The sequence below is a fragment of the Aythya marila genome (genome assembly GCF_965140915.1).
Source record: "Aythya marila genome assembly, chromosome: Z".
NCBI classification, from domain to species: Eukaryota; Metazoa; Chordata; class Aves; order Anseriformes; family Anatidae; genus Aythya; species Aythya marila.
Window position 1 is genome coordinate 88,464,060 of NC_139080.1, and position 27,484 is coordinate 88,491,543.

A 27,484-nucleotide genomic window follows, 5' to 3' on the forward strand; every position below is an offset into this window, starting at 1 on the left:
TCACTGTCAGGAACAACATGGAATGGTCCTGTACTTTCTAAAGGAGAAAATAAATTACGAAGGGAAATGCAGAAAGTCAGCCCAGCAGAAGTGAAAAACGACAGCTGGTGGCAGTGAAACACAGCAGAGAAATAAAGTACCAGACAAGAATTTCATTGGAAAGGAAAGATCTTTAGGCAGCTAGATAGCAACAAAGAATGCCTCAGAGCAAAGGGGCTTGGAAAAAGCAGAGCAAGGTGTGTATAAGGGTAGTAGAAAGTGAAACAGGGCCAACACGCAAAGAAAACATTACACTGGGAACAATGACTAGGCCATCCTGGGCAGATCAGAATCTTCCCAAACAACCTGAGGGTCTACTTCTTTGCATTTCAGACAAAACAAAACAAGAAACACTTCCAAAAAGGTACAGATGCTACCCCTACCAACCACCCATATTCCCTCCCCACCATGCCTCACCTACCAGTAATTCCAGGTCATTAGCACCAAGGTCCAACTGTTCTAACTTGACAAGGAATGAGAGTGAACTGCAAGATACAGGGAATAGAAAGGGGACAGGAGAGGAAAACTAATAATACTGTGTACAAACAAGTGATGTACAATGCACCCGCTGACTGATGCCCAGGCTATCCCTAAGCAGCCAGACCCCCCACCCCGTCCAGCCCCCCATATAATTGTTCAGCATGATGCCATATGGTGTGGATTAGCCCTTTGGCCAATTTGGGTCAGCTGTCCTGGGTTTGTCCCCTCCCAGCTTCTTCTTCACCCCAGCCTGCCTGCTGGCAGGACGGAGCAAGAACCTGAGAAGTCCTTGGCTTAGTGTAAGAACTGCTCTGCAACAATTAAAACATCAGGGTGATACCAACGTTAGTCTCATACTAAATCCCAAACACAGCTCTGTAACCTGCCCTGATACTGACATCAGGCTGACGGGCCTGTAATTCCCTGCAAAGTCCTTCCAGCCCTTCCTGTTGCCTGGAGGCACGTCTGCCAGCCTGCAGTCCACTGGGGCCTCCCTCATCCCAGTGGGCAGCAGAAGAGACCTGCTGCGCTCCTCCCTTGCCACGGGAGCCCCACGGCTCCCACTGTCCCCCCAGGCCACAGTGAGCTCCACAGCCCTTCCAAGGAGGCAGGAGCAGCTGGTGCAGCAAGGCTGCCTCTGCCCTCCGCAAGCAACCTCAGGGCCCCATATACAACAGCCTGGCAGCATGGCTCTTACCCTCCAAAACGTCGCTCATGTAGTCATTGAGTGTTTGTGCCAGCTTGTCAGCACCTCTGTCTGTGCCGCTCTGCTGGACACACTTCTCTGACAAAGAAGTGAAACCTGCAGGAAGAACAGGCAGAAATCAGGACATGTCTACGTGGGCCACAGGGCCTGGCAGCCAGTCCCATGCTGCCAAGCCTAAGCGCCTGTCAGTCGCTGCATCGCAAGAGAAGCCAATCCGTGCTCTCTTTAGCCATCACAGCAGGAGTCCTCAAGAGCGACAAGATAGCTGTGCCATCTACGGGCCAGGGCCCCCGAGGGCCTGGTGTGTCCCAATGGCTCGTTTCCGGGGAGGCTCTACCGTGCCCAACCCACCTGAAAAATCCGCTAAGAACAGCACTCCCACGATAAGCCTGGGGATCTGGCTGTCCCAGGTGAAGTCCTCAGAAAGAAGATCGGGGAGGAGCACGCTCCTGTTCTCCATCTCAGAGTACGGGTACTTCCCCTCCCAGGCAGATGCTATGGTCAGTGCCCTGTGGTACCGGGGTACCTCAGCAGAAGACAACCATGCCCAGCTGGGAGGGAGGAGATGAAGACCCCTCAGCACCGGACGATGCAGTGAGCCTGGGGCCTTCTTGAAGGACAGTTTGGTCTCTGCCACCATGGGTCATCACAATCACCTGGTTGGTAGGTGATGACCTGGTTCATAGGTCATCGCTTAGTGGCTGCCCTCCAGCAACACGGTGGGCTAACAGTGCCATCCTCCATAGATCAATGCCTGCTGAGCAGCAGCCGCTGTGACCCCGTACAAATGTATAGAGCTACTTCTTCCAATGAGGTTATTAAAAAAAAAAAAAAAGGAAAAAAAGTACAAATAGGATTAAGACTGGAAGAGGGTAAAGAACATTCATATATTCATGACAACATTCACCACCAGAACCTTCCAGAATGGTTGCTCAGTTCTTCTGTTCTGGGGGGGTGGTTAGGGGCTGGTGGCAGGGAATGCAGGCTGCTGGTCAGTTAAGTCAGCGGACCACTGACACAACCAGAATGAAGAATGCTAACACATAAATAAAATTCAGAAATTATTCTATTCTGGCTAGAAAAGTTGTTTCATGTTGCTCCATCCATCCAAGAGGAAAGGTTGAAAACAACAGTGGCAACGTGAAGTTTAAGAGAAGAAGAGATAAGGAGTGAAGGATGGAGGATGAGGATGGTAACATAAGCAGCAAACGGTGGTTAGTAATTAACCTCTTAGAAGATCACTAGAAAAGAGATATTTAAGTAGGAGATTTGTTTTGTTTTGAAAACACTGGCTTGTGCTTTTAAGGGTCACCGATTACCTGAACTGTTTGCAAGGTCACTGCTTGAAAACTGGAAAACTTGTTCAATAAAATTAACAATTCTGTATTTTGAAAATGGTATGGTTTAAATATTAAACTTCATAAATGTTCTCATTTGTGTATTACATTTATGAATCCAGTAGTTCTTAACTGAAAACAACCAAATGTTTTCAGTAAGGTTTAATAGCAAATAAATGCATTTCAACTTTCCAAACTCGTTTTTCAGCAATTTTAGCCTACTGTAATTCCAATTACTTGATTCAAATCATGCTTCAGTCTGGTGTAATGACAAAATCAAGTTTAACTTTCATTATTCCATTATTGCCTAACATTTTCCCAGAGTAAACGTAATTTAAATGGATATAAAAGACACCGCATGTAACCAGCACAAAAACAGTCACTTCATTTTAAATGTGCATAAAAAAAAAAAAAAAAAAAAAAAAAAAACAACAACAAACCACACAGAAACCCAAACACATGAATGGTTAACTTTTTGTTCCCTTTTTCTCAGACAAAACCTTTGTCTTACTTCGGAGAGCAATGTCTTGATATCTGAAGGAGCTCCCTCCTTGAAGTCATCCATTCCTAGAGTCAAAACGATCAGTAATTCATCTACTCACAAGCATCTTTTCGGCTCTGCTTCCACAAATTATGTCTCATCTCAGAGCAGAGCCATGCTACTCTACCATGTTATTATACCTTCAGCTGGGATTTACATGGCTGGGATTGGTGTGCTTTTAGACCAGCAAAGATCATTCAATACATTCGTTTGACCTCCTGCGTGCTACAAACCACAGAGTTTCACCTCAACATTCCCACATCAACCCTGCAGCTCCCAGTTCAGCTATTTTATGGTTTACGATTATATATATTGTAACTATATATAGTTACAATTCCAAGGACAGCTTGCAACATAATTATTCAATTCAAATTACAAATAGGTTCTCGGGCCCCCATACTACCTCATTCAGGTTCCAGGTAGCTGGTCCATAATGCTGTATGATTCTTTCAGGAGGCCATTCATTCTCTCCCCATTCTTGGGCACTACGCCCAGCTAAGGAAGCATCAATAGATCGTTTTACTCTATTCAGATAAAAACAAACAAACAAAAAACTCTTTTCAGCTGGAATTAGCTCAAACCTTTCTTTACATAGAAAGAAAAATCTAGGAGCGTAACAGAATGACACCAGGCAGAATGACAACTCCCAGAGGGAAGCCCTACAGTGACAGCGAGTCAGAACAGATGATCTGTGGCTACCCCAGGGACAGACTCAAATGCCATGACCTGCGACTGAAAGTGACCGCCAGAACTGGGATGATGGACGCATAGAATGCTTGCCTTTAAGACAAGAGACCGGAAGGATGGGCAGTGCAAACCCCTTAAGAATAACGCTTCAGAAATGAATTCCCCAGCCTGAGCTCCTGGTGAAGCCCAGATAACTTCCACAACAGTGACGATGGAAACAGACACAATCTGAAACCAAATATGCACAAGACCCAAAACGCATCTGCTCTTTAAGCTGTGACTGCAAGACAAGAAGTGCTTGGATCAGTCCTATGATCACAGAATCACAGAATTGATGACGAAACAAGCATTTAGGACCTTTAGTGTGGCTACCAAGTTGCCCATCTAATCCGTCCAGTGGAAGAAGGCGATGAGGATATCAAAACCTGAGGAGCGCGTAACACATAATGATCATATCAGGAAACATTCGATACAAAATAAAAGTTACACGCACGGAAGAAGTGATCCCTTTAAGCTCCTACTGCAAGACAAGAGGTGCTCAGCTCCCAGTTGAACATCAGCGTTATTCCGATGAGGTCAAGTGTTCAATACTCTCAGGATGGCTTCCCCAGGGCCTGCCGAGCACCAAGAGCAACAGCACAGCACAGACAACAAGCTGGGACTGCCCTGCCTGGCACGTGTTCACGCTGTACGTGACAGAACTCCCCACACATCATCTCTGCCTGACCTGATCAATCCTGAAAGGTCCCATCCGCTGCAATGACTTACAAGCACAGACCCTTGCCCTATGGGTCCATTCACAACCCCAACTCAAACATAGCACTTGCCCCCCCAGCTTAGCTTGGGAATGCTGGGAGGCAGGTTCCATCCTCATCAAGGAACACAAAGGCTAGCCAGGACACTGCTTCAAGCCTAAGGCTCCTCTTCACCTGCAGAAATAAAGTGCCATCAGGCACCAGCACGCCAGCCAAACTTCTTCCAGGGAAGCACCCTCCTCAGAAACAAAACAGTAGTCAACTGACCTGCTCTGCTACTGAAATCAGATAGACACCCCCTAGACAACTCCCTGCCTCCCCCTGCCAACACACAAGATTTGCCCCTGAACTTAATTCTCAGGGCTCAGAATCCATCCTCAGTGTGGACCACAGAGACCAGCTAGGATGTTCCCAGTACCTTCTTCATCCCTGGAAAAGAGGAGTCACCCAGAGGTGGACCAATAGACTACCAAACCAAAAACAATGCCCGTTTTCCAACTTTTCTCCACTCACCTTCCCAACCCACACCCAGCGCTTCCATTCACTGTGCCAAGCCAAGCCCACGGGGCTTAGATCAAGGAGAAAGGACAGACAAACGTGACAATCCATAAAACGGTCTATACCCACTCCTCTTCTTTCATCCCCTACCGCAAGAGCCAAGAAGCCCCAGACCCGTGTTCCCCAGCCCAGCATCACCGCTTCGCCCACCTAACACCCCAAAGAGATGCATCTCCAGCATTTCAGGAACTAGAACTGCTGACGTCTGGCGCGCCTCAGAAACGTGGCAGGAGACGTACTCTGCTGTCGCAAGGTAGTTTGCCCAACAGGCAAAGCAGACTAACACAGTCCACTGACCAACTCAGGGCCCACACTGCTGTCCACTCACCCTCGTGCTTCGTTCAAGTTTCCGTGCCCATGCCCTGGGCTACAAGAAACAAAGAGAGAAGGTCATGCCCACGATGGACACGCAAACAGTACAGCTTCTTGCAGAGGACTCAAACACAGAGACCAGAGCCAGAAAAAAAAAAACACACCCTCAAGTCCACAAATGCCAAAAAGCCATGAATGCACAGCAGTCCCAGCAGGGGTAATTACAGACTTATCCTTTACAGATGAAAAAGGTGACCCTGCTCAGTCTCTTCGTACTACTGCGCTTATGCAGTCGAGCCCCTTGCAATGCGTGCTGAAGCTCTTTGTGAATCCTCTGGACAGTGACACAAATGGCTTGATATATCTAAAGATTGAAATGTAACGCCCCATGATTTCCCAAAAACAAGTTAGCCAGCAACCCCTCCTAAGCATCCCTCTTCTAAGTGAATTCCAAGCTCTTAAAATCTAGAAGGATGCAAGGTCTAAAGACTCAACAGCCAGCAAAACCACAGGCAAAAGCTGCAGAAATATAACAAACTGTCCCTAACCCTGAACAAGATTACACCTTACATGCCTACTGCTGCTGGTTTCAGATACATGCTTACACAGGGAGCTTCGACAATACCTTTCTCCTAAACCCTGCTCCCTCACTTTGCCACCAAGGTTGTAACTTTGATAGTATTTGACATACAGGCAAAGACTCACAGTAAGCCCCGTAATCCTGCAAAAATCCTGAGGGACCCAGAACCACTAAGCAAACACACAAACTAACATTATTGTCCTATCCATGAACATGCCATAACAGTGACTCACCTGAGAAAGAACTGCATGCAATAAAGGCACCTAGTACTATATCAGTTGCTTTACTCTACCAGATCCTACTAGTTGCTACCTTAAAAAGATGTGCGTACCGCTCTCTACTTGGAAACGCATCAGTCCGTCCGTAGACTCTGACCCACCTAAAGAGCCCTGCAACTGACTGAAGGAAAAACAAAGCACTTACCCCAAAGAGCAGCCCAGGCAGAAGGAGCTCTCTGATGGCATACCTGGGGCTCATATACCGTTTGGCCGCGCCCAGCACCCAAGCCCAATCACCTGGGAAAGGGAAGGGGCAAAGCACAAGAAAGTAGAAAGAGAGCAGAAGGAGAAGCAGCAGCTGGCGTGTTTTTGTTCGTTTGTTTGTTTTTAATCTGATTTAGCTCAACAGCAAGCAGAGTGCAGACAAGAGAATCGGGCTGTTTCTAGAAGCTACGTTCCGCATGCTTAGGCTGCAGCTTTTAATCTTGAAAGGACAATATGACCAAGCAAGTAACTGGATTTTTTTCAACTGAAATTAGCTCAAACCTTTCTTTACATAGAAAGAAAAATCCAGGAGCATTAAAAAAAAAAAAAAAAAAAAAAAAAAAGCACAGCACAACATGCCAAAGAAAACCAATTCAATGTAATAATATCACTTTATCACTTGCAGGAAAAATCACATACTTGAGTAGGCTATCTGAGAACCAAAAGGCCATGCTGACGGGTCAAAACACGCTACAGGACGCTGGGTCCTGGCCCTCCGCTGCACTGACTTGAAACCCATCCCTAACACAGCATGAAAACTTGAAACCCAACCCAAACACAGACACAGCATTTCAGCCTCAACACAGTTTTGGGAACTGCTGGAAAGCAGGCTTCATCCTCAATGAGGTGTGCTCAGGCTACACAGCATGGGGCTTCAGGCACCTCTTCCCCTACGGAAGAAGACCGCCATCAGGAACCGCCACGCAAGACAACCTTTTTCCTCTACAACACCTTTCTCAGGAACAACGCAGCATTCCAGAGACCTGCTTTGCTCCTGTTCTAAGGGCTATCACAGCCCACCTTGCCTGTGGCACCTGATAAACAGAGGAGAAAGCAACCACAGCAGCAAAACCCACAGCAGCCTTTGGACAGTTACTCTCATCCCCTCCTTAACCTCAGCCTCTTACCTGCCCCACGTGGCAGATGCTTCCACCTGTTCTCTTAAGCCACTTAAAGCACCTCTAAAAGGCAAACTGGAATTTTACTCTATTGGATGTAGGAAAATAACTGCAGTGACAACCGCACCCCAAAAACAACTGCTACCTCTGTTCATCACTCACCAGAGTCACTCCAGAGGCAGCTCAGGTCATGACGTCCTGGACTGCACACTGAGTTTCAGCCTGAACAAAGGAAAACACAGCCAGAAGACAAACTTTCAGCTGCCAGCGTTAGCACCCATCCCTCATCAACACAAGCGACTCCATCTTTAATTGTATCCTTTCAAAACAGCGGTCCACTTGCCTCTGTACCTGGAAATTAAGTCCAAGCTCAGAAGGAGTAGACAGCATCACCCATGCCACCTGGGAACACAAAAGGACAAAATGACCACTGTGCTTGCAAACAACCACCTGCCACACTGCTCCTCTATCCCAAACAGCCTCACCTCAGACCCTGAGGGAAACACCTGAGTGTCTTCCGTTCGCTTTGGATAAGGGATGACCAGGCTGAAAACACTCTCACCTTCCCTCACTGCTCCGTGACATGGGGATTTCCCTTCCCTGTCCAAGACTGCACGAAGCACCTGCAGAGACAAGAGAGAAGCACACCCTGAGGCACCTCACAGCCAGAGTGTACCTGCTGCAATACTCTCTCTTCCCAGCTCCGTTACTCCAGCTGCTCACCAGCTTTAACTGAGATTCTTGGCTCACAGCGCCAAAGCAAACTCTGCCCAGGCCACACAACACACACTACACAAGCTACGTTATTTAAGACACACGAGCTGGAACGTTCCTGCCCAAGAATCAGTCGCATCACACAGGAAGGATGCCGCATGCTCCTAGAAACCAAACCTACCAGTCCTGAACAGCTTCCCTGCCAGACAGCTCCCCACCTCCTCCTGCCAACCACGCTCAGCACACGCACTATTTGCCTCTCAAAAACAACAACAACAAACAAACAAACAAACAAAAACCCACAAAAAGTAAGAACATACACACACAAAAGCGACTGAGCTCCACAGATGCCAAAAAGCCACGCACACACAGCAGCCCGGCAGGGGTAATCACAGACCCTTTACAGATGAAAAAAGGTAACTCTGATACGACCCTGCTCAGTCTCTTAGTAATACTGTGCCTACGTGGTCAAGCCTCTTGGAGCATGTAATCAAGCTGTTTTTAGTTCTCTGGAGAGTTACACAAGTGATTAAAATATAACTCAAAACCAGAAGTGTATCCCACCATCCCTAAAACCAGTGATCCAGCAACCTCTGCTAAATATCCCTCTATTAAGTGAATTCCAAGCACTTAAAATCTAGAAATCCATAGACTCCAAGCTGCCTAAAGAAGCACCCGTAGAAACAAGAGAAAAAGCACACCCTGAGGCACCTCACAGCCACAGCATACCTGCTGCAACACCTCTCTCTTCCCAGCTCCTTTACCTCAGCTGCTCATTAGCTCTATCTGAAATGTGTGCCCAGGCAGCGCTGCACAAAATTGTGCCATCAGACTTAAAAAAAAAAAAAAAGGCCCACAGAACAACAGCTGCTGCTCCTTCTGTGCTCTCTTTCTACTTTCTTGTGCTTTGCCCCTTCCCTTTCCCAGGTGATTGGGCTTGGGTGCTGGGCGCGGCCAAACGGTATATGAGCCCCAGGTATGCCATCAGAGAGCTCCTTCTGCCTGGGCTGCTCTTTGGGGTAAGTGCTTTGTTTTTCCTTCAGTCAGTTGCAGGGCTCTTTAGGTGGGTCAGACTCTACGGACGGACTGATGCGTTTCCAAGTAGAGAGCGGTACGCACGTCTTTTTGAGGTGACAGCTAGTAGGATCTGTTAGAATAAACTAATGTAGTACTAGGTGCCTTTATTGCATGCAGTTCTTTCTCAGGTGAGTCACTGTTACGGCATGTTTACGGGTAGGATGTCAATGTTAGTTTGTGTGTTTGCTCTGCTGTGTCTGTGGGGACACGCTGTGCTTGGCTGGGAACCTGGGGCGGAAGTGATGTCAGGGCCTGTCTTCAATCAGGGCGGAAGCACTGTGTGATTGGCTTGGAGGAAGCCAGGGCAGAAGCAGCATGCAGGGCTTGCCGGCGCCATGGGCAGAAGCTGTCGGGGCAGGCCGGGACGCCGAGGAGGGGTGGCGCAACGAGGTTGGTGGTCGGTGGCGCGCCACGGTGGGCTGGATAGGGAGGGGGCGAGGCGGCGGGTGGTTGGTGGCTTCTGTGGAAATGGCCCTTGTGCGGGGTGGGGGCGGTGCATTCAGAGGAACCTTGACAGGCTGCAGATAGGGGCAGGCAGGAACCTTTTGAAGTTCAGGAGAGGGAAATGCCAAGCCCTACCCCTAGGGAGGAACAACTCTATTGAGCAGCACTAGATATCTGGGTACTAAATAAGCATTTCTTCATGGAAGGGGTGGTTAGGCATTAGAACAGGCTGCCCGGGGAAGTGGTAGAGTCCCCATCCTTAGAAGTATTCAAGAGACGTGTGGACATAGCACTTAGGGATATGATTTAGTGGTAGCATTAGGTTGATGCTTGGACTTGATGGTCTTAAGGGCTTCTTCCAACATAAGAATTCTTGTGGAGGATGGGGATTCAACTAACAAGTGCATTTTTGGGAACTGGCTCTCTCCTTCACTGTAGGTGACAGCAGCTTTGTGGGCCCTGCGAGGAGGCACCTCTGTAGTGATTGCAAATGGAGTCCACCCGAAAATCTCGGGTCATGTCATCACAGATATTGTAGAAGGGAAGAAAGTTGGAACTTTGTTTTCACAGGTAAGACCTGCAGGTGAGTACGGAAGTAATATGTACGCTGGGAGCAGTAGAGATTCCCTGGAAGTTTAGGGTTGAAATTTGGCTAGGCCTGCCTGTTCAACAAATGGGAAACTATGCTCTGCTTGACAAGCGGCTTTGGAAAGGTAAGTTTCAATGTTGGAATGGAACATCTTGAATCCTCTGCTTGGGTTCCTTCCAGCTGATGACTTGCTGCATCAGCCTTGCATTCAGAGAACTAAGTAGAATTTGTCTTGTTTTCAGTCTTAGAGGTTATCGTCTCTTATTGATGATTTCAGGCTGAAAGCATGCATATAGAATGTAGTGCTGAACTAAGATAGTGTGCGGTTTCATTTTTTATCCTAGGTTCTTCTTATGACTCAGTCTTTTGTTACTGTATGTAGCAATGTTTTCCTGCCTGTGTGTTGCTGTGACAATGTAACAAGGGCCGCAGAAAGTCAGACCAAAGATCTGTGATCTTAGCAGAATAGAACAAGTATAGAGTGATACTCGTGACTTGCACTGTAAGACAAGCAAACGCCTTGGAGTATAAAAATGCTAAATGGATTTCTTGTAAAAATTGGCCATATCCTTTGGACCGAGGTAAACACTTAGCATTCATGGGTCACAGGAGTCACGAGCCTTAACCAGGTATTGTGTGTAAACTCTGGAGCTAGCACTATGTGAAGAACTGCTTGCTTTACTTTGTGTGTGCTTGTGGGCAGGAGGAGTGAAAGTTGCTTCCTGCTAGCTTTTGATGCCCCCACCTTCTGTATGGAAAGAGAACGTGGGTGATCGATCTCTGTTCAACTTCTATGATGAGACATTGTCTTTTCCCTCATTGCTTTTTCACATGAAAAAGGTGTTTTCTTAGTCCTTTTCTACAGAAACTGTTCCAAAGATCTGTCGATCCCTGTTTCTCTTGGCTGAAATGGTTTTTATTCTACTGTGACCTTTTCAAGGTGAGCGAAAATAAAAGTTTGTGTAGCGTCCGAGATGCAAGTGAACCTTCAGTTTATGAGATAGCAAGGCTAACTTTGAGTTTTGATTAGATTGTGGATGGTTTTTGTTGCCTTTCCTAGGCCTTCTCCAAAAGCTTAAACAGGGAAGTTGCTGTTCAACGCTGATGAGCATTGAAGTGATGTTTTCGTAGGATTATGTGCACTACCAAGGCCTGATTTCCCCTTTTGTCTCTGCGTTGCTTCATGTTTATCTGCTGTGAATTGTACTTGCTATTTTGTTGCATAGTGGCTGCAAAGGAATCACAGGCTGGTTGAGGTTGAAAGGACCTCCAGAGGTCACGTGGTCCAACACCCCTTTTGTGTTCAAAGAACACAAAAATACACGCCACATTATAAAGTATGACCTTGCTTTAAAAAGCTGTTTTAACAGTCCTTCATTAAGTCTTATTAATCAAGTGTCCCCTAGTTCTTTTCTTACGCTTCCCACTATACCTCCTGTTATTTTCCTTACCGTGGGAATTCCTGCTCTGGCAATTTCTGTAGGACACTTCTTGAATAGAAGTCCGGGCATATTAGTCACATGCCAAGTCATCTGTTCTACAGACAATTTCAAGAGTTAAAAGTGAAAACGTAGCTTATCCAGGAGCTCCTTGAGAACTCCTTAGTGAAATGCTGCCTGAGCCTTTTGACTTGTTACTTCAGTTTCTGTTTCAAAACTTGTTCTGTATCATTTCAGTTTGAGATGGATTCTTTGACATCCGTGCCAAGAAAAAAACCTCTCCTCTGTAGGAGCCCTTCAACGTACACAGAGCAGAGAGAGAGCAGCTATTGTGCAAGCTGTTGCTGAGGCTGGTTTTGGCTTCCTGTATTGTTTGCACATTCCCAGGTTGTTTTGCAATCTTTTCTCTTTTCAGTAGTTATGTAATTAAACTTTTTCAAAGGATGCCTTCCTTTTTTTGCAGTAGCCTCCCACTCCCTGAGATGTAGCTGTCCTTGTATTCTTTTGCTCTTTGTCAAGTCTTCTTGTTACAGGTTGTATACTTGTTTGTCCCCTACGACATGGATGATCTTACTGAATCTCTGTGATGCCTTGAAAAGGGCTATGCTCGGGGACCGTGGCAGCATTTTGGTATCTGATACAAATTTTCCTGTTGTGGCATACAGTAAACTTCTTTGATATGTCTCTTAAGACCGTACCTGTTTTTCTGCTTTGAGTAAGGAGTTGAAAGTTGAAAGGTTAGTGTTCATTTCCTTCCACCTTTGTCTGCATGTCTTGTGGTTGCGTGTGTGTGTTTGTTTTGGCAGGCCCTACAGTAGAGCAGCAGGGTGGAATGTCTCGAGCCGGTAGCAGGACGCTGGCAGCTCTGCAGCCTGAGCAGGTGAGAGAACAGTATGTTCTCGCTCTTTAAGGCTGTGAACATGTGGCAAGTTTTAAAATACAGGTTTATAACACAAACGGGTCCTGGAAAAAATCAGCTGGCTCCAAGTATTCAGGGCATCAAGCCAGTGAGAAGATGTGTCAGTAGGAATGAGCTGAAGTGAGCCAGATGTCAAACACCATGGAGTTCGTGTAAGAATGCAGTTCAGACACTTTTCTCTTTCAGAGAGCAGAGATTTATTTATTTTTTTATCATCTCGGTGACTTATTAACTGATCAGAGAGAAGAAATTCTCTTGGCAAACAAAAAGGACTTAGAAGAAGCTGAAAATAAAGGTAATATTACGGGTCCTTTCATGGAACACCTGTTGTCATGAGCTTTTCTGGGCCTCAAAGGAAAGGAGCAGAACAAGAGTAGTCTGTCACCTGCAATTGGATATTATGGCCGTCACAGATTAGGGAACCCAGGACTTTGAGAGCTTGTCAGTGTAAGCAGCTGCAGCTTCCGTAAGAGCTGTCTCTATCAGAGAAGATGGAGAGAGAGGCCTTTGAAAGCAGCAACCCACAGCATTGTTTAAAAAACTAAAAATAGAACAGTGTTTTCTTTTGCCAAAGGAGGCTCACTTTAGAAATTAAATCTAGCAAGGATCTTCCCTGTTATCATCATGCATGAAATAGCATGAATATTCTCCTGGGCTGGTTAACGTAATGTTTGGCCCCTGTGGGGAAGGTTGTTACTTAAAAATGATGCTTTCCAGAAAGAACCACCTTACCTTCTGACTGAGGAAAGTACAGTTCAGGCAGCACAGACTAAATCCATTCTTTTGTGTAAGAGTGGTGCGTGAGGAAGCTGGTCTTGGGTTAGAAAATGTGTGGAACTGGCGCATCACAAGTTGTGAAGTTCAGTAAAAGGCATACGGCAACCATTTTGTACTGAGGAGAATGCCTGGAGGGACATTTCTGAGTAAACTTCCTACCTGAACGTGTTCAGACTAGAAAACTCCGGCAGCTCTTGCCCAATCTGAAATGCTATGCGTTCCTTTGCTCTTTGGGATTTCTATCTGTGAAATAGAAAGAGGCAATTACTGCGCAAACCTTCCAGGAATATTGCAAGGGTAGAAATTGGTAAGAAATTCAGGTACACGGTTGTGTAACGGTACTAGAAATAGGACAAACTTTGTCTTTGCGGATGTTACTTCATATACAAATCATTCATATCGTATTAGGTGTATATGTGATGGTAGGTGAAAGCGTTGTCAAATTGGAGCAGTTTGATTGTAGCTACTAAACTTAATGCTTTACATTGTTCATCTTAGGTAGGTTTCTTGCTGCGGCGTGGGAAACAGCGGCTTTTTTTCCTGGTTTGACCATTAGGTCACTTTTTCTTGAAACTAGCCAGATAAATCTATCTTGAGCGCAATTTTTTCTTTCTTCTAGGAAGATTGGCACTTCCTTTGTTGAAACGTCTCAGTCTGTCTACATCAAAGCTGAACAGCTTGGCTGTTGGGCTCTGTCAGATTGCAGCATCTTCACAGGACAGCGTCGGCAGCATAGTTCGGAGAGCACGCATAGCAAAAGATCTAGAGTTGGAGCAGGTGACAGTGCCTGTTGGGGTCTTTCTTGCGATTTTTTTGAGTCCCGTCCAGACTGACTGTCTTCCACAGGTATGTGAGGAGGGCAGAGAGATCTTTGATAACAAAAGTGTATTTCTACTGGTGAGTTATTGGAAGGCTGCAAGAAGTCTTGCCTCAAAAGACTTCTGCTTGTATTCTTCTGAAATGAATTCTGCTGTCATCCCATTTTTTTTTTTTTCCTACAGAAAACTACAGTCTTCTTGGGACTTGCTTCTGCAATGCTGAGAGTTATTCCGCGTTGGTTTTTGATACCCAACGTAGAGAAGGAGTTAGCTTACATTCAGGTGGTGCAATTTCTGCCCGTGTCTTATCACATAGCTTCCCTGCTTAACTTGCAACTTACAAGGCTCCTACCAATGAGCACTTTTCTGTCCATGCTGACTACAGCTGAATTGCAGGCTACGATTAAACATCAAATGTTTAATATAGGTCGTTAATAACAAACTGCAACTGTTAAGAATATATGCTGACAAGATCAGCACGAAGTAGAAGTTCTAGGCTCTGAGTGGTCTGTCCCATACTGATACTGCATGTTTGCACTGAGGCAGAATGATATCTTTCCACAAGCGTGTAAAAGCTAAGTCTAGGCTCTTACTGCCGGTATCTTTAGCAAGACTGATTGAGCGTTTCTCTAACATATGAGCAAGTATTTGAGGAGCAAGGGATGGGTATGGGCACTTAAAAAGAGACTGCCGAAGGGCAGCTTCACAACTGAATTTTGTGAGTGTTTGTCCTCGTTCCATACTGAAGGGGAGTCTGCTCTAGGCAAAGTTCATGTGAAAGGAAAAGGCAGTAGTCTCCCTTTCTGCCATTATTGCTTCCTTGCTGCTCGCTCTGTTCTTCATAGAAAACCAGTATGTTTCCTTGCCAAATTCTAGTCTGCCTTCCTAGACTCCAGCCTTTGCCTCCTGGGTGTCTTGCCTTGCCTAGCCAAACTCTCCCATTCTCCTCTTCTTTATCTCATTTGTTTTATCAGGCTGATTCTTACTGGCTTCCCACCCTCAACCCCCCCCTCCCCCCCCCACCTTTCTTTTTTTTTTTTTTTCTTTTTTTACAGACTTAGGATGTCTTGTCTTGTTACTTTTCTTCCTGCCAGCCCCCATCCTCAAGTTCTCCGATGTAACTTCAGAGGATCATCCTTGATACCTCTGCATCTGAATAATATGGTTTCTCTCCCATGCTGTAGCTGATAGTAGGATGGACTCTGAGTGCAGAGGAGAGGTTGCTTCCTCCATAGTTTACTATTGCATCTCATACTGGTTTGGGTAAGCAATTACCGAGGAAATTTGACTTCTCCATGGAGTAGTGTGTGCCTGATAGCTAGCTGGAGATAGCATACACGGAATTGAGTCAGTGCTCAGAGTTCAGTCTTGAGTTGCAGTAAAGGTGAAACAATTGCAGACTAACAGTTTACCTTCTAGTGAGCTGCGAAGCGAGTGCGGAGTTCCGATCCGCGGTTCCGTATTCTCCGTGAGGGGAGCGGCCGGAGACGAACGAAGTGCGTGACAGACCAAAAAGAAGTGCTGTTTTCACCAAGTTTTGATTGGTGGTGCCCAATATGTGGGCCTGGCAGTGTATCTTGTGATCCTATTTTTGCTCTTACATGCTTTGAGTGTGACAAGAAAAAAAGGCGGGAGCGTTATCTAAGTAACTAACAGTTTAGAAGTGTTGGTGTATTTGCTGTGGCGTTTGGTCAGTTTGCCAAGTACTGGAGAGGTGGAGGGGGCTGACTGATTATCAAAGCGGTAGAACGGAGAGAGTCCTTTCTGTGGTGGTTTGGGCTTGAGCCCTGGCAATTTGGTAAGAAGGGGGAGAGTGAATTTATTTAGGTGTCAATGCCTTTTTAAATGGTATTTATTGACGGATACACAGGAGTGATTCCTTGTTTTGTATGGGCTTATTAACAAAGTGCATGAGAAAACTTGGCATTTGGCTCGAAATTCGGTCCTGTTGAAATGTAAATTTTGTGGAAAAGGTGGTAATGTTTGTCTAGAAGATGAAAGGCTGAGTGCTTCAGCTCTTTTCCTGAAGTTCCATGGATTTATGATTGGAACATGGAACGGGGCTCCTTAATAACCTGAAATAGTAAAGTTTGTATGCGGGAAGAGGCATTTAATCCCGGAGAACTGGGACATTTGGGAAGAAGATTAGGAAAAGATAGTAAAAACCCACAGTAAAAAGGTTTGCGTGGAAATTGAAACAAAGGACAGTAACTAATAAGGAATAGTAATAAATAAATAAAAGGGAATGGAAAATCAAAGGAATGAGTAATATCCAAAACAAAGATGTTTTAAAGAAAGCCTCCTTGGGTGCACGCTGGCACATTCAAAGGATATTGTTAGAACTGGGAGCGCAGAAAGGAAGAGGACTTTCACTAAGTATTGCAATCAGTGGTGGCCACTATATAAGCTAAATGGCCACTTTATGGATCAGTCGACTATAACACTATCTGGCAATTCATGTTTTTGAGGAGAGAAGGAAAATAGGATGAAGTGTAGTATACTGATACGTTGTTTCAGCATCTTGGAGAGAAAAGGAGTGGAATTAATTGGCTCTTGACTGAGCCTTTGGTGTTGGTGTGAGAAAAGTACAGGCTGGAGAAAGATAAAGGAAGCGTTAAAAGAGTTGTCCCCGGTGTTAAAGGTGTGGCATGTAGTATTTAACAGAGCCCTTTGAAGTTGAATGAGCAGGGAAGGAGGATGTAGGAATGTTAATAGTTCTGCCTCAGCAGGAAGCTGTGTGTTTTTTTTTTTTTTTTTTTTTTAATAGCAAAACAAATTACGCAACGTTGCTTAACTTGTCAGAAGATAAATAAGAAAGTGTTTTGACAAGCAGCCACGGGAGGGAGAAAAACAGCTTACAGGCCTTTTGAGAAAGTACAAGTTGATTTCACTGAATTGCCCAAGGTAGGGAGGATAAAATATCTATGGGAAATAGCAGATCATTTAACACAATGGGTAGAAGCTTATCCCGTAGCTCGAGCTATGGCACAAATGGTGGTAAAAGCTCTATTAGAACACCTGATACCTAAATATGGGATAATCCAGTACATTGATTTTGATCAGGGCACACACTTTGCTTCTAAAATAATAAAATTATTATGTCAATCATTAGGTATTCAGTGGGAATACCATACTCCGTGGCACCCACAAAGCTCAGGGAAAGTAGAAAGATTGAATCAAACACTAAAACAACACTTGGCTAAATTAATGATCGAGACACAAATGCCCTGGATGAAATGCTTACCATTGGCACTTTTAAACATAAGAACTAAACCACACAGTGAGAGCGGATTATCGCCATATGAAATGTTATATGGTATGCCTTATTCTCAAGGGATGCCTCTAGGAAAAATGTAGTTGAGGAGCGTAGCATCCAGAAATACGTAATTACCATTGGAAGGAGGTTACAAGAGCTAAGAGAAATTGGAATGATGGCTCAAACACCACCTTTAGGATTTGCTGTTCATAAGATACAACCAGGAGACAAGGTCTTAATAAAAACCTGGAGGGAAGAATCATTGAGCCCCCGATGGGAGGGACTGTAAGTAGTAAGTTTTACTTACTACTGAAACAGCTGTGAGAACAGCGGAAAGGGGTTGGATCCACAGATCCAGAATAAAAGGACCAGTAACTACCGAAACCTGGAGGGTTGAGTCCACTCCTGGGGAACTGAAACTAAAGCTAAAGAAGAACTCATATTCTGGCAATGAGGCTCTGCATGAATTAAGGACGCCAAATAAAGGGGACAAGCCTAAAGGGAGGAAAGGGAGAAGGCAAGACCGGGGCAGGACCCTCCACTGCAGTGTGTATGGTCTACCGAGGGAGGCGATGGGTATTGACTGCCGAGTGAGAGGGCCTCGACCGGACTTCTCCCACACTAAGGTGAGGTTGTCCCGAGAAAATAACGTAAGAACTTTTCTTTTTAAACCCATATAAAATTGTGATTCGTTTTCCAGGAGCTGGATCACCCCGGCAGGCTGAACGGTATCACAAGCCCAAATTGACCCTGAAAGTGGGCCCAACCCCTTGATTGAAGGCGTCTTGCCTATTATGATCCAGCTACATGGGCAGAAGACGGATCCTGGGGCTATAGGACCCCAATATATATGCTTAATAGAATAACTAGGTTACAAGCTGTAATGGAAATAGTTGTAAATAAAACCGGAGGTGCACTTGGCTTAATTGCAAAGCAAAATACCAAGATGAGGACTACTTATCTACTTATGTATCAAAATCGCTTAGCTTTGGATTATTTACTAGCACAAGAAGAAGTCTGTGGAAAATCTAACCTTAGTAATTGCTGTTTAGAGATTAATGATGAAGGTGTTTCTTCCTAGTAGCTGGTAGAATGCTACGTTTTGGTTTAGGATGAGAAGAGCGCTGATAACATGCTGATGTTTTAATTGTTGCAGAGCCGTGCTTACACCAAGCCAAGGACGTTTCAGCTTCTCACTGTCCTGCCAGCGAGCAGGCTGGGGGTGCAGCAAGAGCTGGGAGGAGGGCTGGACTGCTCGGGGTTAGGCTGGGCATCAGACAGCTGGGCATCAGCGGTGGTGAGCAATTGCATTGTGCATCACTTGTTTCATACACGAGTAGTAGTAGAACTATCATCATTATTGTCATTGTCATTATTATTATTTATGATTATTTATTATTGTTATTTTCTTGTCTTTATCTCACCTCACAGGCTTCACTTTCCCATTTCTCTCTCCCATCCCAGAGAGGGAGGGGGTGAGGTGAGTGAATGGCCGTGTGGTGTTTAGCTGCCAGCTGGGTTAAACCACAACAGAAAGAAAAGCTGTAAATGAACTTGTAAAAGAAATGAAGAAGATTGCACACGTCCCAGTTCAAACTTGGAATGGAATCGATCTAAGAAGATTATGGGAGGGGGCTTTATGGGCAGTGATTGTTTTGCTAAAATGAGGATGGTTGTATTGGGGATATGTGGAGAATTGTTAATAATTCCATGTTTAATACCTTCTATTACCAGGCTGATACACTCCAGTTATACAAGGAATGCAAATATCTGCAGTACCTGTTGTGGGAATAGGAATGTTGTTTTTGCAGAGTTACGTTGTTTAGAGGGCAGGAATGTGGTACTGAGATATGCTTACAGTGATAAGAAAGCTTAGCAGGCGACCTTGTAAAATGCAGACAACCAGACTTCTTAGGACAATTAGGTGAAAATCACGGTGTCAAGTCAGACAAGTGAAGAAACATTACCTCTCCAAGCAGTAAAAATGTCAAAAGAAATCTGAAATTTAACAGGCCGGCAAGTGAAGGCCATGCATTGTTTGTGAAGCATCGGATAGATGGCGAACCTGGATTACCCAGTCAGTGGGGAAACAGGGGAGGGTCCTGTCATCAAAAAGTATATAAACTGTGTTTTGGAACTAGTAGGTGCGCTCTCCTGCTTGTGGGGCGCCCGCCATTGCAATCGCGAACAAATTACTTCTTCGCTGAGATCCTCGCCTGAGCCTAATTACTGGCTACGGAGTTTCTCACACTGTTGACCCAGAACCAGGGAGAAGAGAAAACCCATTGCCTGACGATAATAAAAAGAAAAGAATATCCAAAATTGATACCAATTTGGCAAGTATTGACTCGATTGGAAAGGAAAACACGGATCAATACCATGAAAAAAGAGATGGGGGACTGTGAAATATGTTCATCTGATTCGTGTCAATATGGAACAATGCTAGGGCCTCATAATGAAATGTGACCTTCTGTCTTACATCCCCTTGTATAAATAACCACAAGTCCAAGAGAAACAGAGTGGTTAGTGTATATAGTTCTTGTATCTTGCAAAAGAATGGTCTAGCAGTTTGTGTTGATAGAGGGTTTGAAGGGTAAACCTTGAGACTCGGGTCTGGGAGATAAGAGAATAGGGGGGAGTTTTTTGAGATAACTGCTGACTATTGCATGAGACACGACTTTCTGGCATCTGGCCCAGAGACTACTAAATAAGGGGAGGGGGGGGGAAGCTGAAGAACGACCGAAGGACAAAACTTGTGAGGAAGACTACGAGCCTTCAGTATGAGCGACCCTCAGAGGGACCACTGGAGACTGATACGCATGCATCCGTGGGATGGTTCGGGTTCCGGGAAACTAATTATAATACCCCTGCCTTTTCCAAAAGTGGTGATGAATATGTATTAGCCTAGGAGCATAAAAACCAGCCGCCTGATTTAACTGGTGTGCGTCTTCGTGGAGCAGAGACTCCCAGCGCACCCAGTGCTGTTTGCTTACCTCTGTTCCTTTAATAAATTGTAAACTTTGATTGTAACCCTATGCGGGACTCAGTCATTTATAACAATATACAATAGCATGTTTGTCTCTAATACTTACAAGGCGAAGTTCTGAGATCATATTTCACAGACTGCTTCTTACAGATTTCAAGAAATCCAATTGTTCTGAAGTATAGCCGTGCTCTATTACTATCTAAAGGGAACAAACTGTTTTCAAACCCATTACAGATTGGATTTTTTAAATTTATTTAAATAAGCTTGTCTCTGCAGCTTTCCTTTGTGATGCTGATCTTTGGAGAGTCAGATTCTTAACCAGATACAATCAAATTGCATTTTAATGTCTAGTTTTGTATGTTAAAGACACACAGTATCTGGGTACAGCAAGGTTCCACTAATTGACAAGGATCTTTCTGAAGTATTCCTTATTTTTTCAGTATTCTTTTCAAATTGTGGACAGCAGGATGAGGTAGAATATCAAACGTGGTGACTGTTTTTTACCCAGAGGACACTAGTAGGGAAAAGGAGTTGGTCTGAGTTGACCTTGACATGCTTAAGGGGTTGGTACATGAGAACCTCGTGAAGTTCAAGAAGGCTAAGTGCAAGGTTCACCACCGTCATCAAGGCACTCCCAAGAATGAATGCAGGCTGGTTGATGAGTGGATTGGGAGCAGCCCTGCAGAGAAGGACTTGGGAGTGTTGATGGATGAAAAGCTCTACATGAGCCAGCGATGTGCAGTTGCAAACCAGAAAGCCAGCCGTATTGTGAGCCACATCAAAAGTATGACCAGAAGGTCCAGGGAGGTGATTCTCGTTCTCTACTCCACTCCTGTGAGGCCCCACCTGCAGTGCTGCATTCAGCTCTGGGGACTCCAACATAAGAAATAAATGTGTTAGAGCAGGTCCAGAGCAGGGCCAAGAAGTTGACGAGGGCTGGAGGACCTCTCCTATGAAGACAGGCTGAGAGAACTGGGGTTGCTTAGCCTAGAGAAGAGAGGGCTCTGAGGAGACCTTATAGTGGCCCTCTAGTACCTGAAGCAGGCTTCGGGTAAGCTGGGGAGGGACTTTTTGTCAGGGAGTGTAATGACAGGACAAGGAGTAATGGCTTTAAACTAAAAGGGTAGATGTAGATTAGAATAAAGGAAGAAATTCTTTACTATGGGTGGTGAGGCACTGGAACAGGCTGCTTGGGGAAGTTGTGAATGCCCCATCCCTGGAAGTATTTAAGGCCAAGTTGGATGGGGCTTTGAGCAATCTGGTCTAGTGGGAGGTGTCATAGAATCATAGAATGATTTGTGCTGGAAGGGAACTTGAAGGTCATCTACTCCCCCCTGCTATAGGCAAGGACACCTTCTGGTTATAAACGTAAAATCAGCGTGATTAAACAAAAGGCTTCTGTATAAGAGAGCACAAGTAAAATGTTCGTCGTAGGAAGAGCTCATTAGCTACTTCCAGCCAGAATGATTAGGGATAAGAGTTCTTGCATCTGAAATAGTTTTATACAGCTAGCGAATTTGTGCCAGAGCCTATGTTCAGGGTTTCCTTTGACTTACTGCAGTCTCCCTTTGCCAGTAGTACCCTGAAGCTCAAGTTTGTTTCTGAAACGTTAAGATACTTCATTACTGGAGTTACACGTTCTGACTCGGAAAAAATTCTTGGTGCTGTATGTTAATATTGAGTAAGTCAGCAGAATGCAAAATCCTGTTCTTACTCTATTTTGCAGATGTTATTCTCCCAGAGGAGTCAGATCACTTTGTTGTTGTTGTTGTTGTTGTTGTTGTTTTAATTCCCTTCTGACAGGTGTCTTCTTTGGCCATAGCTAGCGGAAATGGCTTGCTAATAAAAGGAGGGAAAGAGGCAGCATACAGCAATCAAATCCTTCATCATCTGACTCAAGAAGCACTCTCCATTCATGGAGTCAAAGATGCAGTGCAAGTAGTAAGTGTCTAGAATTAAAGCAACAACTTTTGTGCTGTAGCATGTAGAAGAAGCACAGGCAGAGCTTGAGAATTCAGGCCATTGACTGTTTGTGTCACAACTTTCACGTGTGAATACAAGCAAGGAAGTGGAAGATGTCTGCCATTTGGAGAAGCTGGTAGATCTAATCATTCCACATGGGTCATCCCAGCTAGTCAGGAATATCCAGAAAGCTGCTAAGGGAATTCCAGTGATGGGACACGGTGAATGGATCTGTCATGTGTATGTGGACACAGATGCCAGCGTGGAGAAGGCCACATGAATAAGTAAGCTGTGAGAGGGTGACTTGGATACCATGAGTGTAACTGAACTACACATTTGGAATATGTGGTATGGTTATAATATTATTATTATTATTATATTAATATATTATTATTATATTATAATAATATATATATTAATATATTATTATAACCATACGTAATAATAATTCACGTGCTCTTCAAATTCTTTGTCATAAATGTTACGTAACCAATTGTTTACTCTTAAACCTCAGTCAGAGACTCAAAGTGTGAATATACTGCTGCCTGTGATGCTCGGGAGACACTCCTAATTCACTGAGACCTGCTGAGAACCCCGTTGTTTGATCAGATCATAGACACGTTGAGAGTAGAACAGGTTAGTCATTTATACTTGTGTTGGCTTTTGTTTTGTTTTATTTACTTGTTGTTCATTTTAGGAGCCCTTGGTCTTGCTGACATAGCCCTATGTAGTTTTATGATAACATAACACTTACGTTACCCACATGTCTCTTTGTACACCTTTGTACTCTTTTTGGAGAGCTTTCTTGGCTTCTCCATGCAACCCCAAGCTTTTCCATAGAAACGATCTGCAAGCAGCTTCTTTGGGGTGGCTGCATGCCATTGCTGAAATACGACTACTTCCTTTTACATAGAAAAAAATCATTCTCTGCCTTGGAAGAGCATTTCCCCAACCCTTTCTCTACTACTCTTAATTCTGACTTCCTGGCTGGCAACCTCCCGGACCCAAATACTATTCTGATTAAATCTATTAACTTACCTTCTTATGTCAGTCGTTTCCCATTTTATGTTTCTCCTCCTCTAATCTGCTTCATCCACATATTTTGAACATTTTGTCTCACTTGCCTTTATTCCCACCCATTTTCCCGCCCATTATTTCCCCCTCCCACTGTTCCACAGGAACAAAGGCCACTGTCCTACATAGTTGCTTTGACATGCGTAATGTTTTGTAGCAGAGATGCATCACGAGAGAAATATTTGTGAAGTACTTAAATTACACTTAAAACATGGATTTTTCACATAGCATTTCCATTTGGCAAATAGTGTATACAAGCAGTGATTGATGCAGGAAAACATGGAAAATAGGTCATGTTCCGATAATGTTAAAGTCATATTAAGAGAAGCTTGCCAGATAGCTAGTCAGGAGCAAGTCCTCACTCGCTTGTGTTTTCTTTTTGTCTTTGTTTTTTTTTTTTTTTTTTTAATGTCTGGTTTGGTTGTGTTTTGTTTTGTGTTTTTTTTTTTTTTTCATAGAATACCCTGAGTTGCAAAGGACCCATGAGGACTACCAAGTTCAACCCCTAGCTCCACACAGGACCACCCAGAAATCAGACCATGCATCTTGGAGCGTTGCCCAAACACTTCTTGAATTCCAGCAGGCTCAGTGCTGTGACCACTGTCCTGGGAGCCTGTTCCAGTGCCCTGCCACCTCTTGGTGCAGAACCTTTCCCTAACATCCAGCCTGACCCTCCCCTGTCACAGCTCTATGCCATTCCCTTGGGTCCTGTCGCTGTCACCTGAGAGAAGAGATCAGCACCTGCTCCTCCACTCCTCCCTCTCATTGTTAAGGTGTCTTAGCTGCTACGATTAAATTCAGAGATTGACGATGCATTAGATCTTCTTCATCAGGATCGTAAAATAACTGAAAGTCCTTGCCTTGTTTTGGGCCCAGTAACTCTTTTGTGTCTGAAACATACACTTTGGAGAGGGCTGGTGTCAGTTTACAAAAGAAAAGGATAAAAACAGGTAAGGTCTTTTGTAGGGGAGACTTGCAAACCTGGAAATATCTGCCTTCCTTGAAACTCCCCTCCCCTCATTTTATATTGCTGACTTTGACATTATATGGCATAGGCTATCCCTTTGGTTAAGTTTGAATCGGTTGTGGTTATGTGCTCTCCTAACTTTTAGCAGACCCTCGACCTTCTCACTGTGGGGGGAGAAGAGAAAGCCTTGGAACTGTGTGAGCACTGTTTAGCAACAGCCAAAACAGTGGTTTGTTTAAGGCAAAAATCCAAAATGTAGCAGTATAGGGACTGCTATGAAAAAAATTAACTCTATCCTAGCTATACCCAGAACAACAAGCTGCACTTTTTGCCTGTTACGCATTGGTACAATCTACAGCACAAAATACTTCTGGTATTGCAGGTGAAGATTCATGCTGGCCCAAAGTTTGCCTCTTACTTGATGTTCAACCCCTCAGAAGTGAAATCTCTCCACGACGAATATGGGGATCTGGAGAGCTGCATTGAGGTTGTGGACAGTGTACAAGAGGGTGTCGAACATATCCACAAGTATGGAAGTTCTCACCTGGATGTTACCGTCACGGAGAATGGTTTGTGACCAATCTGTTCCCTTAAGCTTCTGCTTTGGTTTCACTGTGGGATCTTGTTATTAGCATAACTACTTACATTGCAGTAGTTTCTCTTATCTTGGTTCTGTAGTGAGCATAATCAGCTGGAACCCTATGAGCTAAATCTATCTGTAGTTGTGTTTAATTCAAGGAAAACATGTTGTGTGCCCTTATTCCAGGAGGTGAAGGCATGTGTTTGAGCAACTGGCCAACGACAAGTCAACGCATGCTCTTGTCAGGCAGATTGCTTTGTGTTCCTGTATTGTACAGACTTACCACATCAGACAGTTTTGCAGAAACATCTCCTGAATCCTGGAGACGTCTTTAGGCCTCCGAAGGAGGAAGAGGTGAGCTTCTATAGAGGGAATATGGGCTGTAAGAAAGATCAGACTATATACGTTTTGTCTTCCCAGGTTGCTTTTAAGCCTTGCAAACAAGGACCACAAGTGTTTTTCTCCATCTCTCCCAGTCCTTTATTTCCCAGTTCCGCATCTGTAGCGTAAAAGCTGCATGTATCTCAGTTCCCAGTTTCTTGCTCCTTTGATGCCGCGAACTTCTGTTCCTATGCGCCACTCTGTGCTTCTTCCACTCCTCTGCATGAGGTTTGAACACTCTGCCACTTCAAAACGTAGCTAGAACTGCTCCCAGCCAAAGGATGACTCTCCATACAAGGCTAAAACTTCTGAGAGTCAGCTACAGTAAGGTCATTTTGATTTGTGGCTCATCAGTGTGAGATTCAAGCAGGCATCTGTTTCTGTACCTTCTGCAGAAATTAAACGAGTAGCACCGAAAGGCATGCATTTGATACTGTAAGCCACTACCTGGTGCACTAGTGATTTACTTGGGTGTGTACTGGAGATAGAGTTCATCTTTAGCATTCGTCCCATTGCTCTGGGCAACTGACTTGCAGCTTACAGCCTTACAGAGAAAGGCATCCTCCAGAGTACTAAGGCTCGTACAACTCTGCTTGAGGTTGCTCCAGTCTCGCATGTTCTGTGTTGAACTGGGTTAGTTAGCTGACTTCATGTGGTGTTTCAGCATTCTCTTTCCCAAATACTATTTTCAGTATAAACTTAATATAGGACTTTCTATTAATTTCCATTAATTCCATTATGATAGGACTTTCCATGTTCTTTATAGAACAGTTCCATGTATCCGTTGAGCTAATGTAGAGCTGAACATGTAGTTTAACTGTCTGACTGCAAAATGTAGCTCGGGGCTGCTGTCACGTCTTCCCAGTCATACAACTATCCCTGTTTGCGAGGTCTAGGCTGTAGTAAGAATTAGACGTCTTTTCACTTCTTGTCTTTGCAAGCTTCTTGTAATATTTATAGTTGTGTCTATGTGATAAACATATTACGAAGAAGGTGTGTATGAACATGCTTTAATCCAGGCTGTTAAATACTGTCTGATAATGTTGCAGGTGAAAGTTCTGTTCTTGTATCTCTTCATGGTATGAGGCTGTGCCTATTGGACTGCATGATCACTCTGTACTGTATCCTATTTTCTTCTCTGCCTCTTTTTCAGAGAAAACAGTGGAGTTCTTCCTCCAGCATGTGGACAGTGCTTGGAATGCCAGTAACCGATTCTCTGATGGATAGAGATTTGTACTCTGTATGTGCCTGTGGTGTGCAGGCAGCTAAGCACCACAAAGCCGTTTGCTCCCTCAGCAGTGTGGGAGGAAGGAAAGACTGGAACAAAACTGAGTATCAGTTACCTAAGTAAACAGGTGCACATACTAGGAAGTGCAGAAGACAAGGGAAACATTAATTCCTGAGGTAGAAACTACTAGAAATCGCTGTAGCAGGCTTGAACATGCAGTGCTCTGTGTGTTAAAAAATTGTGTTTAGGGTTTTATAAGATCACGCAATAGTCTGTTTAAGAAGAGGAAAAAGAAAAACAAAAAAGGATATAAGAATGGAATCCTGACTAACTTAGTTCTTATTGTTCAAAGGGTAAACCCTCAAACAAATGTACGATGTATGTAAGACACACGTAGCTTTCTGGCTTCTTTCTCTCTAAAAGTGAAGCTGAAACTGACAGAAGTATAAACATTCCAATTTAGAATAAAGCTCCTCTGATCAGAACAGGTAAAAATAACTTCTGACACTTGGGGAGGAGTGAAGGAAGGGAGGTGAATGACTGCTTCTACATAAAGATGCAGGGCTATATAGTACAAAGTTGAATATCTTCTGAGGATCAACTACCTTTACCTTGTGTGTTTTCTACAGGTGATGAAGTTGGAATTAGTACTTCTCGTATCCATGCACGCGAACCAGTGGGAATTGAAGGACTCTGAACTACAAAGTGGTTACTGACAGGGGACAATCATGTTGTTTCTGACTTCTCAGAGCACGGGAGCATGAAGTAGCCCCATGAGAGCCTACCTCTCCCTCAGAGAAATACCGAGTACATTGAGAAAACTCATCAATAAAATGTTTATTGAAGACGTTCAGGCTTCAGGGTACTCTTTGGGGAAAGAGATTTGCTTTTCAGCTC

General features: G+C 44.4%; 1 pseudogene across 1 annotated transcript; it reads left to right on the top strand.

Annotated features, from left to right (window-relative positions):
- Window positions 1-9,482: 9,482 nt before the first annotated feature.
- Window positions 9,483-27,419, top strand: LOC309890276 (delta-1-pyrroline-5-carboxylate synthase-like; annotated as a pseudogene). Its single transcript has 11 exons — window positions 9,483-9,581; window positions 10,050-10,194; window positions 12,446-12,519; window positions 12,745-12,853; window positions 13,955-14,181; window positions 22,199-22,336; window positions 22,446-22,641; window positions 22,872-22,993; window positions 24,781-24,967; window positions 26,513-26,599; window positions 27,217-27,419. The product of its transcript is annotated as a delta-1-pyrroline-5-carboxylate synthase-like (transcript).
- Window positions 27,420-27,484: the final 65 nt, after the last annotated feature.